The following is a 13,308-nucleotide window of genomic DNA, read 5'->3' as shown; positions in this document are numbered from 1 at the left end:
TGTGTAATGGGATGAAAATGGTTGGGCTTGTGATGTTTTGAGTGCGTCTTCTATCATCTTTGCACTTGAAAGATGTATGAGAACTTATTCATAGAGAGACCTTATGGTTTAGGTGCACAACACATGTATACCCTGGTAGTTTTTTCTTCTTTATTTTTTTCTGTGCAATATTCGTAGTTTATAGGTGTGCGGATCTGAATTCATCCGGTGGTCTGCTGCATAGGGACACACACACTCACCTTCCCCCACCCGTAGCTCACCCTCTGCAAAACCTGCCATTCCCAGGTCCATGATGTAATGCTAGCACACACCCCCATCCTCTCCCTCCATCTTTCACACACTCCTCTCCTCTCCTTCCTTCCCCTTCTTTCGATTGGTTGCTTTCGTCTGCATCTGCTGGATCAGCTCTGACTCCTTTGCACACGCACACACATTTACACATACACTAGCAAACGGGGGATTCCTCCGCCACTGCAGCCTCTGCTCAAGTCTCCACCTGGCTCTCGCAGAAGAAAAAAAAACAAAACACGGTGAGTGCATCCTTCTTCCCTTTCAGACAGCAGGTGATTGTGGTTCTCAGTAAAAGACGAAAAGAAAAACGATGAGAAGATGCTGATTTTTTTCATCGCGGCTGCTGCATCCTAGGAGTTACGAATTGGCGTGAGGTGGAGGGAGGTTGGGGGGAAGCCGCTCAGTTACTACAGATACCGGTCATCTCGGCGCTCTGTGCCATGGCAGTGCGTTGCTCGGGGTTGTACGGCTCCGCGGATGTATCCGAGCAGGAAAGGAACGCCGGGGTGCACGTGCGTGAGGTGAGAAACTGCTTTGCACGTTCCGGCCGAAATGGGAAGCTACAATGTCCTCCAGGGTGTTGAGTGAGGTGTCAGTCACCTTGCTGTAGAGGTAAGGAGGGGAAGAAAAGAGCTGCGGCGGCGTGAAGTTGCTTGCTGCAGTGTGTTTTTTGGACCGGCTCGGATAAATGTCTGACAGTCCCGTTACGTTGCCTGAAGAAACAGGGTGTGTACATGTGGTGTGAACCGGTGACATTTGGTCTCTCGCGCGGCTCTCTCTCTCTCTTTCTCTCTCTCTCTCTCTCTTCTTTTCTTATTATGTGCGCTCCGCTCTTTTACTGTGGGACTCGGTGACACTGAGCATAATAGGAAAAGTAATTCTATTATCGCCTCGGCTTTTCACTGCTGAATGACACATTAATGATAATGGAAGTGGGCGAAAGGAAATCACTGGTCCATTTCTCTCCCTCTCTCGCTCTTTCTCTCTCTCAGCTCATTCGGACCAATTTGAAACATTTGTGCGATGAAATGTTAATATTTTAAAACGGTGGCTCTACGCTACTTCACTTGACATTTGGAAGCTCCCTTAATGATTTCATTGTAATGCGTTTCCATTTTCTTTGATTAGATTTTTTAAAAGTCCTACTTAGAAGTGCTTTGCAAGATTATTTATACATGAAAGCTGTTTGCATGGATTCATGTTACAAACGCAAACTTCTGTCTGTTTTGATACTTTTCTTTTTCTTTTCTTTTTTTTTTTTTTTTTTTTTTTTTTACAAATTAAAGTTTGAAAAGTGTGACTTGAATTTGCTCTCAGTTCTTCTGCACTGGGCCAGACTTTAAAAAGGGCTTTCAGAGATATTTAGCCCAGGGCTTCACGTGCTTGGGGGATATTTTTATATGATTTCATTTACAGTTGCAAGTTTAGCAAACAAACTCATAGAAACTTCATAAAGCCATATCTAGTAAGGAATTTTAATATAGTTGGGTTATATCAAGTCGTTAAATCAATAGATTTTGAAGATTATGAGCGATCTGCCAGACTGTTTTAACTAATAATTAATTCCTTCGTGCCAACCGAAGCGTTTGTCTAAATGTCAATGTACTGTAATTCTCTGCAGTCATGGATTCACGTCTACAGACTAAACTTGCTGATTATTTTGATTGCAAAATAGTCAGATTTGATGGAATGCTTATGTGAAACAGCGATTTTTACCCCAACATAAAAAATCCCATAAAATTCACGTTTTCGAACGTGGTTCCCATTTCTCACACATGATCAGGTATTTTGTTTGTGTCTTCCATTTTCCATCCGACCTGTGATTACATGTGCAGACATGTGGAGGTGTATGTGATGCACATTTGCGAACCGCCATGTGAAACATGGGAATAACACGTTTTTTTCTTTGCTTTCTTTTCATTTTTTATTTTTATACCAAGAAACGTTTCAAATCCACATGCAAGCACACGGTTTTCACATGTGAAATTCATGGGATTGTTCTGCAAGTGTAAGTCTTGACCCAGATTCTCAGTTGTTTGATTCTGGACTTTGATTGGACACATAAATACGCTTTGATCTAAACCCGGCTGGTCCTGGTTTTGGTTTTGTCCATCACGCCTCATTCGAAGCTCTGTCAGGTGTCGAGCCGCAGGAAAACACACAAACATCTAGGACAGGGATCACTGAGGACCAGGGTTGAGTTCATGTCTCCACGTCTACGTTGTAGATCGTCCTGTTGGAACCCACGTTTTGCACGGCCTTGAAACAAAACAGCTTTTCCTTCAGGATTGTGCTGTATTTAGGTCGCTCCATATGCCATTAAATCTATCCCCACAGCACAATATGAAGTGAAAACATCATTTCACCTCACATTATTCAGGGGCATCACAGTCAAGGTCCTGAATATGTATGCACACCACACGTTCTAGATTTGTAATCGCTGAAACAACAAATAAACAAAGCCATGAACGGCAGCAGCGCGAATCCACGAGACGCCACCAACTCACTGGCTGCAGGCGGCACAAAAGGAAACACACATCTCACCCTCCATCATCTGCGTGCCATTTCTTTCATTACTCAATAAACCAATCAGCTCTGCTATGCCTTTCAACAAACTCGTTATTTATTGGGACAGCTGTTATAACCGTCCAGCACCCCTACCCCCCTTAATTAGAGGTCTTCAGACTCAGCGGGCCTGATTTGAATAAGGCCCCTCATGAAACTGTGTGAGCAAATATGTGTGTTGATTTTTTTTTTTTTTTTTTCAAAATCAATGATTAGCACACGAAAAGACTCTTCCTGGAGGCTATTTAACTCTGACATGGACTCTGTGGGCGTAAATGGAGAATAATTATGATTGTGGCCTCAACAAAACAAAAGCTAATAAAGCAACAGACAATGAGGAAGAGGAGCTACATCTTCAGCTCCAATTGGCTGTTTGGGCAGCGTTTGGGCGTTTTAGAGGGATAGCGAGTGGTCATACTAAGATAGTTTATTGATTTCTTGCTGTTTCAACCTCATTACATCTGACAACAGACAGCAGTGTCGCCTTTCCGCCCCACAAACCTTTAAAAGTGACTCCAGAATCTCATGTTAAACTCATTTGCTGTTGGTTTACTTGATTTTACATAAAATCTGAGCCTCGTGTCTGCAGGGCTGCGTTTGGTACCCGTCTCTTGCTAAATGAATTGATTGGGTCTGCCCTGAAGTGATGTAAGAGCCATGTTTTGTTTTGTTTTTTGTTTAAATGAACATGAACAGACTCACAATGAAGTCTTGACAGACTTACAAATGGAAAAGACAGATTATATTTCAAATCAGGACCCAGTCTGTGCAGGCTCTTCTTCCATATCAGCTGCTTATTTCTCCTCATTTTATCTAAAGATTTAATCGCTTCCTTCCACCTGACCTCGGCTCTGACCCTCATCAGAACGTCTCCAAGAGAAAAGAACGTGCAGAGATTGCGAGGCCTCTGCGTTTGCCTGGTGCTTCCATTCCCAAGTGGCGTTCTATAAAAAGTCCTTTTTCTCCGAAGCTCATTCATCTTTGTTTTCATAAAATACTGTCAAAGGGGAAAAAAATAATATCTCCACCACATTCAAGTGCGCTGAGTTCTTTTTTATTTTATTTATTTATTTAAATTACATCACATTTAACTTTGGATGAGCTGATTGCAGATTTTGTGAAGCCGATACCCATTTTAGCCAATTTCAGTTTCTGTTTTGGAATTATAAATTACTAAACAGCCTTTAATAAACTATTTTAATGGGGGACTATTAGGGCCATTTTATAGCATAATCATGTAATTATGTTACCCTAAGTTGTTATAAAAATCAAATATAACTTAAAAGAAATCTTACTTCCCAATTTAATTCCTTGAAATTGGGCCTCTGTCTTTTTAAAAATGTCTGCTTTTTCTGAAACTCCACCTTCAGGAAGTCATCACAGCATGGCTCCTCTATTAACCCTTCAACAACGTTTTTACCAGCGTTTCACCGAGAAGTGGCTCCTATAATGAGCTCAGGTGTTCCACCAGGTGTTTGCTAATTTCTCCTGGCTAGTCTGAAGGAGCTGAGTGAGGGAGATGTGGTGGAGGGCTGCTCTGTGAGGCAGAAGCTTGGAAATGGCGGCTCAGAGGCGGAGCTGTGTCTTGAAGGCAGAGCTAGTTCTACTCAGGTGTTTTGTGTAGCTGAACGGTTGCCATGGATATGCATGAAAGAATTAAAGCAGTGCTCCAGGTGTGTTTTGATGAGGGAATAACATTAAAACATGATGATTTTTTTTCATAATACTCTCAAAATCTGCACAAAGTTTCATAGATATTTATTAATAAAAGTCTGTAAATATGCTCAAATCCAGATTAAGACAAGGAGGCTTTTTTTTTGTAGAGTTAAAACTAGAACACCTATAAAAAGTCAGATTATAGCTCGCCAGCTTTCTTTTTCTTCCTTTAGCACAGCTGAAAATGTTTAATGCACCATGTCAGCATCATGTCTGTACAAACAAAAGATGTGTCCGAGAAGGAAAAAAGCTCTGAATCGCTATTTATATGTCATATTGTTGAATAATTTATTCATTTATTGTAACTGTACGTGAGCTTTAGGAATCCATTCTGTCGTAGCAGATGAATAACTCTGTGTTTTGGGAGCAGAGGCAGGGATCTGAGTGCATGTAAGAGACGAGGAGCTAAGAATAACCGCCATTCTGTTTCTGATCCACAAACTGACCTTCAAGTGGAACCCAACAGGTTCTGATTCCCAGGGCCGTTGCAAAGAACTGCAACGGCTTGCAAGAAATTCAAAGGCAAGAATGCGTTCATAGAGTGCATTCAGTTTGATGCACTCTTTCTTTTGACGCTCTGCACTGCTCAATATGTGGATTAACTGAGTTTATTTGCACTGGAAAGGGCTAAATTCATTATTTCCTCCTCGCCGCCTGAGGCGTTTCCTCAAAGCCCTCCTCCCCCTCCTCCTGCTCTGCAGCTGTGTCGGACCTTCACCTATGGTCTCCTGCTGGGTAGCCCACAGCCTCCCGTCTTCAAAAAAAAAAAAACATAAAGAAAGACACGGGTGAACAACATTGTCTGTGCAAACACACCACTGACAAACGTCTTCATTTAAGCGGCGCGGGCCGTCAGACGTCACCGCCAAACTCTCAGGGGGGAAAATGGGACCAAATTTAGCCGCATTAATCTCATAACCGCTTGCAGAGTTCACATCATCGCCACATCTCAGCCCTTCCCCCAGAACAGAGAGCCTTTCATTCATCAGGGGAGACGAAGAGGTGTGCAGAAGTCCGTCTTGCTGCATGTCAGTGTTTCCTCGTGCTTGTTTTACTGATTCCTGACCTCAGAAGGAGAAGCTGGATAATCTACAGACACCTGCTTGTTTTTGTTTTTTTCTGATTCTTATCTTCCCCATTCGAACATTGATGCTGGGTACTTTTTTTAAGACTGACACAATTAATCGGATTGATCATGACAAATCGATTATTGAAATAATAATTGAGCATACAGACTCAAAATAAAAAGCAATTAGCTGAAACAAACCAACACAGTTGGAGCCGCAGTTAACCCAAAACTGTGCAGATTCATTGCATTTAAAGATAAAAACATCTTTGTCTGTCTGTAAATATGTTTTACCCAGAACTCCTGAAATGCTATAGTTTTAGCTTCATCCACTCTGCAATGCTATGGTTTTGCATTTCAGGTAGTAAGTTTTTTATTTTCTTATTAAGAAATGGAATTGAATTAGTTGTATGTTGACGTATTTTAATGAGTTTCTAATCTTGTATTAAAAAAGCCAAATTTTTTTTCCATCCGATTAATCGATTCATCGTCAGAATAATTGATTCCTCAGATAATCGTGAGTATTTACTTTATTTTTGGACCTTTCTTACAAGCTGGAAGAACAAACAGTTGGTTCCATCATCAAATCTGACCCACTGTGCTGCCATAACAGTGAAACGAGGATGCTTTATTTGCTCTGAAGTCTTCCACTGAGACCGCTTTCTGCGTGAAGAAGAGGGGATGATTAGTTACAGGAACCAAGGACCTTGAAGGAAAACACTCCGGGATAACCGAACATGAAAGTTGGCGCCAATTAAACCAGATGACATGATTTGCATCCAGTTTTTTTTTTATTGTTTTTCCTGTCGCTGTAAAGACAGGCAGTCCTCTGACATGTGTGCGTGCGTGTGTGTGTGTGTGTGTGTGTGTGTGTGTGTGTGTGCGTGTGTGTGTGTGTGTGTGTGTGTGTGTGTGTGTGTGTGTGCATGGCAGAGGAAGAAAGGTAGGACGAGGCAGCGGGAAGGGATGGGAGAGCAAAATAAAAACAGGGGAAGCCACTTCTCGTGTCTTTGATATGGACATGAGCTGCCATCTGCCGCAGCTGAGTGATTTTTACTGTCTCTGTGAGCAGCAGGTCGTGCTAGCTTGTACCAACAACCTAGCAGGCACTGGCTGTTACACAGAGTGTTAGATCATTCAACTGAAAAAATAAAGGAAGACAGAAAGAAAGTCACATTTAGCGGGATAACAGAGGATCTGAAGCCTGTAATTTCAGCCCGTACGAGGTGTTTCGATAGTCTGGATTTGTGCAGTACTTGGGGAAAATAGGAGTTAAACTGATTCATATTTTATATGCCCTCCCACAGAGCATTTCTTTGACAAAGATGCACCTAAACAACGCCTAAATGCTCCTTGGCCATTACCATAAAATATACACTGTAGCAAGTAATTCATATATTTCATGAAATCTAAGCGAAGTAGTCTGCAAATTAAGTTCCTGGGAACAAAACAGGAAACAGTTTGTGTCTCTTCTGACCACAGGAAGAGATTGTTGAGCAAGAAACGAGCTGAACGTTAGCATTTCTGTTGCAATGTGAAAATCAGCTTCAGTTGGCCTAAAAAGGAGAAGTTCAGATGATCTATGAGCAGATTTCTCTGATAAGCAAACAAATAATGCACTTTATGGCAATGACTTCTCTGAGTGGTTAACTACACAAGACTCCACTGCTGAAGAACAAGCATGTTAGCATGTTGGAGTTTGTTGTGCCTAAATGTGCAGGTTGGGATATAATGATGTGGGCTGTCCTAGCGCATGTGGTACTGGTAGACTTTATACCAGTACCATAGGAAGGAAGAAATGTAGTGTGATACTCTTGATAAGAATTTGAAGATGAAACGTGTGGATTTCCAAACAAGACAGTAGTTCCTAACACACTGGCAAGAAAGTGTTGCATTCTTCCTTAGAAAGAATGTAAAACTCCATCAGGAAAACTGCCACGCTTGAAAGGCCCAGTCAATCACTTGACTTACAGAGCTGAAAATCGTTTTAAATACTCAGAGATCAGAATCCATAGAATGGCAGAAGAATGGGTCACATTCTGAAAACTGTGTGAGGATAACTCTGGTCAACATGGTAGCGTTAAAGTTGTTTTTGTCCAGGATCACCGGTGGTCTTTAACTACACGTCGGCTACAGAGCCTGCTAGCTTGATGAAATGCTGTGAGACAGCTACAGTATATTCTGGGGTGGCCAAAGTTTTATTTGTAGGTTTCAAAACAACTTTTTTTGTTTCACTTTTTTTTTTTTTGTTGGGTGACTAAATCCTCTCCAAGCAACAGATTTCCAGATCTGCTGTTTGTCTGGTACTTAACCTGAATAAAAGCTCCGCGGGGGGCCTTGACCCGGATATGCATGGGCATTGGATGGCGCCTCAGTTAACGGATGATGACAGTAAGACATTAGTGGAGATCAGCATTAAATCAAGGGAGATGTGTTCAATATTAACAAAATAATAATAGTACGCTCCAAATAAACCCAGATAGACTTTTTAGGAACACACTACACATATCCAATCAAATGTTAAACTACTGGAGTTGTAGAGTCTGTAGCTGACTGAAAATGTGATTTTCTCATTTGTTATATTGGAACCACAAACTATAAGATTTAAGTACTAAGCAAATACACAATAGTTCATAATTGTGAAATTGAAGGACAATATTACCAATATACACAGATTTTTTTAGAGTAAATACTTTGTAAAAACAACTGATTCCCCCATTCTTCACGGCAAAATAGTTCAAACTCTGTGAGACTGGAAGAGGACCCTCTGTGAAAATCAGTTTTTAAGTCTCAATAGGTTTTAGATCTGGACTTTGACTGAACCGTGCTGACCATGAGGCTAGCCCATGTTTGCAATTAGATCCTTTTCTCTCCATGTTTTAGTTTTGTTCTCGTTTGTGTTGGTCTGTCACTATAAGATACAGCGACATTTTTGACTATATTGTGATTAAATGTGAAAACACCTATGAATATTTTGCATACCTGCTGAATATGCATCCACCTCCATCTGCTCAAAGCCTGTTTTCAGCATAAATCGGAGGATTCCCATCTCAGAAGTAAATCCCTGTTTGTATTTGAAGGATTACCAAGCGTCCCCGTAGATAAGGAACTTTGAGTCAGTGCCGGCCTACCGAGAGGAAAATGTGAAGAGACTTTTTAAAAGGGAAAAACCAAAGCAGGTGTGGGACAGAAAGCCAGCAGCATTGTCGTTAGGCTAACCTCTTCCTGTTCAGCATGTACGATATGTATTTACTGGAAGCAGGCTGTGAGTACAGACATCTGCCTCAACCTACTCTATCAGGAAAACTGCCACACAAAAACCCGGCAGAGAGCGACAAGATTTTCAGAACGAGCCTTCACTCCTCCGTCAAGCCGAGCCATTAGGATGCAGCCCGGAGCATTCTGCGCCTGCTTTTAGTTGTTGTCATCACATTTCTCAAAATATCTGTCAAATTCCCATGTTGCTTACAGTCGCTGAAAGCGCAAAGCTGGAGATTAATTATAAGACTATATCTCCTTTGCAGGTCTTTATTTGCCCCCACACCCCCGGGTGATCAATAAAATCGTCTCCTCCTGGGTTTTCTACGAAAAGCAGAAAAAGCGTAGAGGCCAGGACTTGCTGTTGCATTCAGTTATTATAGGGAAACTAGACAACTTAACTTTCACAGTTCTCTTTATTCTTCCAACAAGCCATAAAGAGATTACATGAATGGTTGAGTCTGGACGTGCCCAGGTCATTGCTTTTGTACATAATCCTTCCTAATTCTCTTTGTAGTGGACACGGTCAGCTGTCAGTCATTGTTTGAAGCCTGCAAGGAACAAAGAGGATAACTAATATCAGCGGCGACAGAGAAAGAGGAGTTTGAGTCTGGAGTGGACAAAAAAAGAAATCAGAGCTTCTTCTCTGTGTTTTGTTGCTTCGTGCTGCGAAAAGTACATTGCGTACGGCGCATTTTTTTTGGAAATAAGCGCAGTTCACACACTGAAGTGACATCTTGGTCCATCTTTGACTGATGCATGAAACTCAACACCAGACTGTTCAACATTGTTTCACAAAATCTGTGGTTTGTGTTTGAACTATAATTTCACTTCATTTAATAACATACTTATTATGCAGTCTTGACACAACGAAATGTGCTTCTATTTTCTTTTCAATAAAAATAAATAGCATATGGAACATTTGTTTTACCATACTCTGAAGTTGGGCATTTATCGTATCGTTTGTCATTTATCGCGATAGATTTGTTATCACGATTAAAAAAATTGAGTTCTCGTTATGATAAACTCCAATAAATGATGTTGACAATCCGTCAAAACAGACATGTTTCCATTACAGCCTACTGCTGTTGACGCGAAGAGCAGCCATTTTGAAACTCAAAGTCGGCCTCGACCATCTTAACTGGGAGTGGTCAGAGTTTCTCCCACTTTTCGAGTGGGAAGTTCAAGTTAGGCATTCCAGAGGATTTTTTCCAATGGAAAATTGTAATTCCCAAGTTCGGATTACAAGTGGAGCACCACTAATGCCTAAATGCCCTGAGTTTCTGTCATGTTGCCTGGTTGGCTGATTATGGAAGCAATTTATAGTGTATCTAATAAAGTGGTTGCTAAAATATCAGCTGACAAACAAGTTAACTGATCTGAAGTTTTCTCTTGGAGTCTAATTAAAATGTGTTGATTGGATTATTTACTAAAAATAAGTAATTTAATTATCATTGAACATCACATTTATAAATTAATGTCTAACATCCAGATGGTTCTAAAGAGTAATATTCAGAGTTCATCTTTATAGTGTGCTTTCTTTATCTTAATCGAGATATTAAAGGAATAACACCAATTGAATTTCCTTACACAAACTGTGATGTTTTTTATGTAACTTTTTGACAATTACATTTTTTTGTATTTGTTTATTTTTGGGGGGGCAAAAATCCTGCCATCAACTGAGTGAGGCGTACTATCCCTTTAATTATCGGTAGGGCTTTCTGTGTTTGTTTAGGTGTCCATTAGTTCTTCCTCGTCGTTTGCGTGATGAGCAGCAGCCGGTGTTCTGCTGGGCTCTGTGTCGGACGCAGGCAGCGTGTGCGGAGGGAGGAGCTAAAGTTTGGAGGCTTGAAAAGGGAGCAGCGTTCAGTTTGTAGCGTAGGAGATTTGCTTTTACACGCTGGGAGGATGTACGCCGCTTCCCTGTCAGCGCCGGGAGCATTTTGAGGATTTAACCTTTAACTTTGGGTCCGTTTCTTTTAATTTTTTTTTTGGCTCTTTTACCCAGGGACCGGGCGTTGTTCTCTGTGGAAGGTAAGCAGCTTTCTGCCTCCGCTCGGTTACAGTTTTATTACCCGCAGACGCCAGGTTTTTGTGCTTAAAAACAAAAAAGGTCTAAGAAGGAGGAATTAGATATTTTATAAATGTTTGTATCCGAACAAAAAAAAAATTCACTCCTATAGACAGAAACTATTATTTACGTTAGTTTTATTATTTTTTAACAAGCTGTCCAGTCTTCTGTAATTTTTCTTCCCCGTCCTGCTCACCTCAAGCCAGGGTTCCCCGTTTTCCATTCATGTCTGGCTGCTTTCTGACTAAATTACAGTTGCTAGTTCAGAAGAAAGGCGCAATCAGACCGAGATGATCAGCCCTGCTGTGCTAACGGTGCAGGTGGGGAGAGAGCCTGATGGACTTGTCCTCCTATGCTCTTCTTCTGGAGAAACAGCTGCTGTTTGCATCCAGCCTCAAACAAAACAACAAACGTCTCCTCTGCTGCCAGACAAAACAAACAAACAAACAAAAAAAAAAACACCGGGGGAATTGCTGCATGATCCATAATTCACATGTCAGAGCACAGGTCAGGATTGATTCTGCTCAATATTTTCTCTTCTTCAGCAGAGATGGATTTTATTTTTGTTTTTAAATTTCACATCTACAATTTATTTATTCTTTTAATATCTGACCAGCTTTTTGCATGTTCCCACTGGAATTCAATCTTTTTTTTTTTTTGATGCGGTCTAAGTTTTTGAGATTGGAAGACATTTGGCTTCTCCTTCAGTTCTGTCAGGACTCTTCACAAAAATGTTACTTCCAGTCACAACAAGCGGATGGGCTAAGTTACTTAATATAATTATGTAGTAGTTTTACCGTATCTGCGCTCCATACTCCTCAAAACCAGCCAGCACTTGCTGGAAGTCGGTAGGAGGGAACAGCATCTGCTTTACTGGAGGATTTATGATCTAAATCACTGGCTTCTAGTCGTCTTCAGTACAACATGATCTTTTTGTAAAAACGTATCCCCACTTGGAGTTGTAAATGGACATTATCTTTTCCCAACTTGCAACGAATGTGGAATATTTCCCAAATGTTCTGATGTTTTATAGTGATCCTTTTTTTAAAAAAAAAAAAAAAGTATAAATTACATCACAATGTTTATCTGCACAAACGGTTCTAAAAGTCATTCCTTAGTGTTCTTCTCTTTTATTCCTTCAGAATTTCCTTCCCAGCAGTGTGGCTTTGTTGTGATATTTTAAAGCGGATCTTTTGGTGCTTTTGCTGTTTTAACGATGGAAACATTGTTAAAATTTGATTGAACCGATTATTTACTGGAGCACACAAGAAGTATCTTGGCGTTTATCCCCAGTAAAATGGGTTTGACGCTGCCTGTGTTAATTGAGTTTCAGCCACTGAAATCACACTTGTATTAAACCTCTGCATGATTGTGGTGCTAGACAAAATATTGCTGACAAAATGCCTCTTTATACATTTGGATTCATATCCAATTCTGCTCAAAACAACAAGCAGACAGAATGTTGACAAAACTTTAGCATTGAGAAATTTCATCACTTTATCCCCATCAAAGGACTTTATTACGCTAAAATCTCTACCAGCGTACCAGTTGTTGCACATTTTAAGTATTTATTGTTCATAAAGATAATTTCTGAGCAGATGTGCCTTTTTAATAAAAATGAAGTTGTCATTAGCAGCTGCAAAGTTGTGTAAGTCAGACTGTATTAAGCTGTTTTCACTCTTGATACAGTTCGCGTATGTCGTCATGCTAAGCTACGTATCTTAGTACGGCTAATGAAAGTGTCTCTGTACAGCAGCCAGTTGATATTGCACATTTTATACAGAAATTCATTGTGGTGTTTACAACCACTACTTTGATTTTTTTTTTTTTTTCCTGGTTTGACAAGCATAGGTCCGAGTGTATATTGCTTGTTTTTTTTTGTTTTTCCTTTTAAGTATTTAGAGCGGTGACCACATTTGACGTTACATTGACAGGCAACCACAAAATAAAGTTTTAATAATTTCATACCAACCATCAAACATGCACACGGCATGTTTTCTCAGCTCCGCAACACAATGATGATGCTGGCTTTAAGTGGCAAAACCTATAAACTATATTAACACCAAACTTTGCGACTATATCAGTGTGATCCTGACCTTCTGCTCTGTAGGTTTGTTTTGGTTTGTCGAGTCTGACGTCTGGCGCGTATCACTACAGTTGTCTGTAACGCAAACTTGACCCTGGATAAAGCGTCACCTTTGCTCTGGATCTGGTCTCTGCAGATGACTCCTCAGGAAATCAGCTTCTTACTTTTTTCTTTTTTTCTTATCCTGAGCTTTTGGAGTTAAATCTGCTGATTGTGCCGCCTGCCTTGTGTTTGCGTTGGGCTGATACGCCTTGT

General features: G+C 40.6%; 1 protein-coding gene across 6 annotated transcripts in view; it reads left to right on the top strand.

The window, feature by feature from the left end:
* Positions 1–316: 316 nt before the first annotated feature.
* LOC103135993 (semaphorin-4B) overlaps positions 317–13,308 on the top strand; it is a 67,596-nt gene continuing 54,604 nt past the window's right edge. The window contains exons 1-2 of one of the 6 annotated variants that reach the window (XM_016669993.1): positions 317–530; positions 2,256–2,261. The gene's annotated coding sequence lies outside the window, so the exon portion shown is untranslated. Of the gene's footprint in view, positions 535–585; positions 813–2,255; positions 2,262–10,689; positions 10,931–13,308 lie in introns of those variants that run through there. The other 5 variants (XM_016669991.1, XM_016669990.1, XM_016669994.1 and 2 more) reach the window with 5 other exon arrangements.

This window comes from Poecilia formosa, unplaced genomic scaffold (assembly GCF_000485575.1).
Source record: "Poecilia formosa unplaced genomic scaffold, Poecilia_formosa-5.1.2 Scaffold29, whole genome shotgun sequence".
NCBI lineage: Eukaryota > Metazoa > Chordata > Actinopteri > Cyprinodontiformes > Poeciliidae > Poecilia > Poecilia formosa.
The sequence above is the reverse complement of the archived record's forward strand: the minus strand, read 5'-3'. Positions and strand labels throughout refer to the sequence as shown.